This window comes from Paralichthys olivaceus, chromosome 9 (genome assembly GCF_024713975.1).
Source record: "Paralichthys olivaceus isolate ysfri-2021 chromosome 9, ASM2471397v2, whole genome shotgun sequence".
Classification (NCBI taxonomy): Eukaryota; Metazoa; Chordata; class Actinopteri; order Pleuronectiformes; family Paralichthyidae; genus Paralichthys; species Paralichthys olivaceus.
In genome coordinates, this window is record NC_091101.1 from 14,491,490 (window position 1) to 14,498,678 (window position 7,189).

At 40.5% G+C, this 7,189-nt stretch overlaps 1 long non-coding RNA gene across 1 annotated transcript; it reads right to left on the bottom strand.

The window, feature by feature from the left end:
• Window positions 1-1,299: 1,299 nt before the first annotated feature.
• LOC138411486 (uncharacterized) lies at window positions 1,300-2,220 on the bottom strand. The gene is made up of 2 exons (XR_011244118.1): window positions 2,043-2,220; window positions 1,300-1,834 (listed from the first exon to the last, which is right to left on the bottom strand). It is a non-coding gene; the product is annotated as an uncharacterized lncRNA (long non-coding RNA).
• Window positions 2,221-7,189: the final 4,969 nt, after the last annotated feature.

Genomic DNA, 7,189 nt, shown 5'->3' on the forward strand with positions numbered 1-7,189 from the left:
CTACTTACATCATTTCTGAAATATTCATTGGTAGAATGTATTGGACTTGTATCACAGATTTTTTTAAAAACTACATAAAGCATAAGAATTAAAGCTGCTCATTTGAAAACATAAATCCACGATTAGTGCCATATAACTATAGATCACCATTACATGTTTGGATGAGTCAGTGTCTGACAGAAGGAGACAGCATAGGAGACTCCTGATTTTTATCTCTTTACAAGACTCTACAGCATATTGACTAATGCATGTATATTGCACCAGGAAAAATGTCTTTAACAGCACTGGAATTCTGCTTAAATTGACAGAATTTTTCAAACACACATCAACCACATAAATAACAGCATCAGTGCAGCCTCAAATTCCACATGAATGTGACCAAATCCATTCTTGTCAGGAGATTCATGTGTGTGGATTCAACATAATATATTTTGTCAGTTTTCTTCTTGCTTTTCTTCGACTTTTCCTTGTTTTGTCTGCATGTGTTTAACTTTGTTGTCTAAAGTGTTTCATTTAAAGATCTGTCATCATTTTTGGGACCTCATGGGGGGCTAATTAATGTAAGGTATGCTCCTGTCTTCACCTTCTAACAAGGCTTTATTACACCTACCCACTCATCTCTACATTGCTTAAATTTTCATGAGTGCAGAGCGAGTCAGGGGGCTACTACCTATAAATGGGCAGTATTGACGTTGCCCTTTATTCATGTTTCTCTCTCTCTGCACATTCAACAACTAGGTCTTTACAGCCGAATCATCAGGGGAGCATTCAATGACTCAAAAAAATGAAAGAGCAAGAGACAAGTTGAGCTATGGCAGTAACAATGACTGCTGATGTTGAGACAATCACATCGCTGGAAACACTTAGACATGTTCACGGCTGCAGCTATGTAACACATCTTCCTGTTTCTTGTGTCCAATTATAAGCAGCGGGTTAACTGCCCTTCTGTGCTTCCTCACCATTGGCTAATTTTGGAGTGACCTTTCCCAATAAACCTATTCTTTTTGCTTTTATGGTTAAGCTGCTGAGCAGGAAGGAGAAAGCTACTGAGCTTAGCCCAGCTAGTAGGGCTTTTTCCTCACAGCTCTACTGAACCATGGCTGGCAATGTATTTTTGCACCCTGGGGATGTGAGCATTAATCCTTCACTTCTTGTTAAGAAAGGTCATTCTATTGTTTATGACATAGAACTAATGTATACATTGTCAAATTACTTGAGAAAAAAAACAGAATAGAAAAGTTCTTGATTATTTTTTTTAAATGTTGTCAAGAGCCACTTATGAATCATAATGGCCTCAGATACTGGATAGATTAAAATGTTTATTGTGCGTGCCTAACCTAAATCAGACATTGGTGCAAAGCTAATCATCCAATTACTATTACATAGTATCACTGTACTATTCTGGTAGAGGAGGTCAACACATATTGATCTACTGCATGCCATGCTCGCTTGTTTTACAGTCCCCTCAGAAAGTGTTTTTAAAGAAATTTGGATTTGAGATCAAAAGATTAATAGATACAAACCTTTAGCTTTTACTTAGACCTTGATGTGTTGAACAATGTAGGACATAGCTCCTTTTGTTTGAACCCACCCACTGTTCGAGTAAGCAAAGGTACTGGAATGTGATTGACAGATACTCCTGTTGGCAAGGTTTTTCTGTTTAGATGTAATATTTAAACTTGAAAAAGCTTAGAATATTTTCTTGGTTGAGCCTTGGGTTACATTTGTTGGGTTTTCTGTAAGAGAAAACCCAAGTCATTTTGAGAGCTGAGAAAAAAGGGAAAATTGATGTGCACGAACATTGGCCGTTGCCAATAAAAGAATTTGGAATGTCCTGAAAACAAAAAAAATATCTTGTACTGAGCAACAGGCACCAAACATGTCAGCCAAGGATGACAACAGTTGATGACAGATCCAAGAAAATATAGTTCATACCATAAGACACAAATCACTCATCAACAGTAAGAACCAAAAGGCCAGATTAGAATTTGAAGTGTTGAGAAAGAGAAGATCTGCTCATGATCCAAAATATAAAAGTTTACCCGTGAAGCATTGTGGAGGTGATGTGATGGCTTGGGTTTTCGCGACAGCTTCCGGTGGCTCACTGATCTTTATTGATGTTGTATCTCATGTTGGTGGCAGCAGAATCACTTCAGAGGTCTCCAGAAACATTTTCTCTGCCAATTTACCGAGAAACACAGGAATAAATTCATCATGCAGCAAGACAATGACCCAAAAAACAACAAAGGACTTCATTGGGGGGGAAGTGAAAAGCTTTACACAGTCATCAAAGGAATTAAACCTAACAGCTATTTACCTCCTGAAGAGGAGACTGAAGAGACAAAACTCCCAAAACAAATGAGAACTGAAAAGTATTAATAGGCTGGAAGAGAATTACGAATGAATAACGCCAGAGTTACTTTTGTTCACCTAAACATGACATGGATACAAAAGGTGCCATCTTATAAACTGTCTAACATGTAGATGTCAATACCAGGAGATAAAAGCTAAAATCTTGTTTCATAATCATATTATATGTAAAACCTGAATGTATTTAGTGCACAACAAAAACAACCTAGTACAACATATAGTTTTGGACAGTCTTTTACTTTTCCTATACTTCCACCAGCAATCATCAACATATATCATATATCATCTAGATATATACACAAACATTCCACATTATATCTCATCTACAGCTGTTAGTGGTCTGTATGAAACCCCCCCTCTGAAGCAGAGTGGATGCCCACAGTCATCTAAAGGCAGCAGCAGTGATGTGAATTTAATCTGCATTCACTGATATGCAGTGGGTTTTTTCACATCATTAACTGATACATTATCAAAACAGGAATATAGATTTGTCCAGTTAGCAAACTCTACCTTGGTCAGAGTCCCCGTGCAGAGGGTGATTTGATCTGACAATGATGGCAGAGGCAGAGATCTCTGCATACACCTTATTAATAACTCCTAGTTTTCTGTGCATAAGCATGGATATTTGAAGGATCCCAGAGGGTACAAACTGTCATAGTTTTTATGATTATGCCCAGAGACATGTCAACATAAGCAGGCTGACACAAGATACTTTAAGGTTCTACTTGTATAACGGTCTGTATGTGCTGCATGGTGCCACTGTGAAATTATTGTTCTTTTCTGCAAGATACATTCTTGGTCGTATAGATGTTTTGTTTTCTGCGCTGCTGAGGAGGAAGGTTGCAGAGGTATACATTCATGTACCCAAGTGCTGAATTCTCTAGCAGATGTTAAGAGGAAACAAGATGGGATTTTGTTTGTTTGTGAGAGTGAACAAGTCAGGAAGCAAGTGACTTTGAAAAGGTGTAATACCTGTCAGCTAAAAGCAGGGAGATACTGGCAAATTAAAGTAGATTTGAGAAAACAGCTCATAGCTCCTCAAGAGGTAGCCATGACTAATCTAAGACCAAATCTTCTGCTGTGGTCAGAGCCACAGTGGGTTGAGTAATTTGTGGAGTTGACAGCCTATGAGAGGAAAAACCTACAGAGGTGGCTCCAGAGGCAGAGGAGTGATGTAGGAAACTTGAGGTCTGCCCAGTGGGGATAAGCTGAAGGGGTTTGGTTGGCAAATCAGTCTTGTTCCTGTTAAGTGAACTTGGTGTAAGAGTTTAAAGCATACACTGTAGTTCCTGTTAAAGGCTATGTGTGAGATGAAAGGTGATGTGAGTGGTGCGGAACTTGTGGTGTGATCTTATGATACTTTAAACAACACACACACACACACACACACACACACACCTGATGACCCCGTAGATTTCCCTGCACCCTTACACTCAGGCACAGATTAGTTCCGACATTGTGTCACTTTATTTAGTATGGCAGGTCAATTGCCCAAATTCATTCAGAGGGGTCGCTAAGTAGAAGCTCTTGGTGAGATTAGTGGAATTAGACGGTGATGGTGCTTGGTCAAATGAGCAGGCCTGATTTCGCTTCCTTAGCAATGCTCACCTAAGTTGTGTCATGTTTATCTGCATTGATAAATATATGCTTTTTAACAGCAAAGATTTTTATGATTTCATAAAGTTGACAGAATGGTTAAGCTAGTGTAAGTGGTTAGCAGTAAATGGTGCCCGTCCCCAGTGTGTTGCTGCACTGATTCTATGTTGTCTTATGAAGGCTCTGAAGGGATACGGACTGGTACATTCAAATTACATTTTTTGAGTGAAAATGTATGCTTCAGCGACCCTCTGTTGGCATGAGGAGTTTGGGGGAAGCACGGTCTGTCTTAAAGCATTTCATACCGGGTGCTACGTAACTGTCCACTGATCAGTTTCTCCGTCCCTCAGTGGGAATTGGCTTTGATTATTGAGGTCCTTTCAAACGAGCCCTTTGAGCATATTTGGCACATTTCTCAAGTCACTGGCAATTAAGATGGTGCCGCTACTTGCTTTGACCTCAACAAAGAGAGTGAGTGATTTGTATACCTTTCAGTAAACCTGAGCTGAATATTTGAACGAGTGGGTCCCTGTAGTACCTCAAACTAAATCCATCTTTCTTACCTAAGAGCATTTGGCTCTAACACAACACTATAAGCACAATGCACTCAATCCCATCCGCCCGTAAGGATGACAGGGACAGTGACAGAGAGGCTACATAATTTGTCCTGGGAAGATGACTTATCAAAATGGGACCCTCCTACAGCTGTTTGTGCGCATTGCATAAGAAGTGTTCAGGCATCAAGCCTTGTTCAGTGCAACTTGAGTGGAGGAGATTTGTGGTTGTTTCCCTTGTCTATTCATCTGCTGGATGTCTCTCTGTTTTTCTTCAGGCCTGAACCTAGCACTTAAGATTGTGAGTGACAAACTTGTTGTGTGTGAGTATTACCTAGCTGATGTTTGGACCTCAAACAGCCAGCCAGTGCAGTGGGGCTTGTAGTTTCAGCACAAGGGCCCTCTTCTTCATGGGCATTTTCTACTTAGAAATGGATGGGTTTTTGCAGAAAATTACTGTCTCACCTGATGAACTTTGACAAAGTGGAACTGAAACTTAGTGTTAGACACACTTGTAATTTGAAATCAATGTTAGGTTCAACACAGGCAGTAGAGTACTGACTGAAACGACCCAATCAGGAAGCAAAGGTGGGCATCTACATCACTGCTTCCAAAAGTTTAATTTTCTGCCCACCAACCCCAGGGTTTTCAATCTGAAACAGGACCAACAGCATTTACAAAAGCCTCAGGTTTAGGAGCTCAGAATGTCTGGAGTGGTTGCCATGTGTAAACATACCAAAAGCGTTTTACTCTGCATTTTACTAAAACATAGAGTGGATGAAGCCTCAGGCTGGAGGGCAGGCCACCTTGGTGATGGGCATAAATCCACTGCAGGAAGGGCGTGGATTACCAGGGGAAAAATTATGGAGTCAAGCTCATGAAGCAAAGTTATGAAGTTCAACGAAATGTGATTTATGAAGGGAAAATAAATAAGAGTTTGCTGATGCTATCTTGCTGACCTTTAGTTCACTGACATCCAACTTGGATCCTTTTTTATTAGTTGCTAATAGTAAAATTGTTTGTGTAGGTGCATGTGTGAGTCTGTGTGGGGGTGGGTGAGTGGTTTGGGGGATGAACTTTTGTCCTGCTTCTGAAGAGGAGTATGCCACAGAAAGTTCGACTTCAAGTCTTTAGGAGATGTGGCGTCAGTGACTGAAGCTATAAACCTACAATATAATGGATATCTGACACACAAGCTCTCTATTGTTGAAGAACCATTCACACAAAGCAAGGAAAATTATTCTCCCTAAATGGAATGACAGTGTACAACTAACTCAAAGCAGAGACATCAATTGAGTAGGAATGTGTTACTTTTTAGCAGCTGTATCCAACCAGAAGCACTAGTAGTTAAGTGTGCTTAGTGTCGCTGCCAATTTTGAAATGAATACCCTCTCTTAGTGTCCAATTCCAGCATTAGCAGGCAATTGGCTAAAGTAAATGGGAATGTAAATAAACATTATCAATCACTTTGCGCAACATAAACAGTCTTATCACAGCTATAATATTTAACAAGATCACAGCTCGCCTCAAGGTAAAACAGTGAATATTCAAAAGAGGTACCACTAGACAAAATGGCACTTATTAATTCAAATCAGTGGTGCTAATTTCACCTAGTACTGTGACTTTGAGTGGCATTTGTTTCTGAGGTGTCAATGTCAGTTAAACAAAAGTAAATGATTGTGATGAATAGCCATGTTTGATTTTAGCAACATGGATTTCCTCTAAAAACTAAATCTTTTGTTGCACTTTGATTTGATTAAATGTGACTGCCCTGTATGCATGCTAATGTGATTAAGTACTCCAAAGTGTCCGTGCTTGATTGCGAGATGTATTTTGATTGCCATTACTTTCAATAGTAAAGTTACTTTCAATAGTAAAGTTATATTTGACGTACGTCTGTGACGCTTGGCAGTATTTTCGCACCTCAAATGGCAGTGAGACCATTTTGGAAGCAAAGGGTTTGAATCAGCACTGAGTGCCCAGGGAAACAAAAAAATGGTCCTAATTCTAACAAATTGTTGCAACACCAGTTGGCTTCTTCCCAGTGGTTCTTTTATAAATTGGGACATAATGCGGCGGTAAGTCAAAGCATCCCTCATTTTTTTATGGGACAAACTCGATGATCTGTGTGCAGAGTTTCGGGTGGAGAGGCACACACACTAGTGCACTCTCACAAGTGCATACAGACGCTACACCTGCAGAATTGTAGGCCTAGCTTGCTGGAGATAGCGGGAGGGGATATAAATGGCCCATAGCAGAACCATTCCCGGCGGGCAGATAGCTGTAGTCAAGCAAGTTCAAGGTATAATCTCTGTTGGTCCATGAGGGGGACTAATGAGTGACTGGAAGAAGGGGGAGGAAGATGATTATACTTTACATACTAACCTTGGCAACTGGGCCTGTCCTTTAATGACGGCATAATTCAGCGTTCACCTTGGGAGACTGCCACGGGTTTTGGTTTATGAGGTCACCCGGGTAACCTCAATCATTCAAGTGCATGCTCTGTCTTTGCTTCAGTGACTTCCCTCAACACACACTCACGCGCAGATACACACACACTGCCCCTGCATCATAGATTTGACTGCCTACTGCCACCACCAGCGGCGGAACAGGTCAGAGCACAATCTTCCTTTCCGTCCTTCTCCGTTCGAGATCATTGTGCTGGGCTG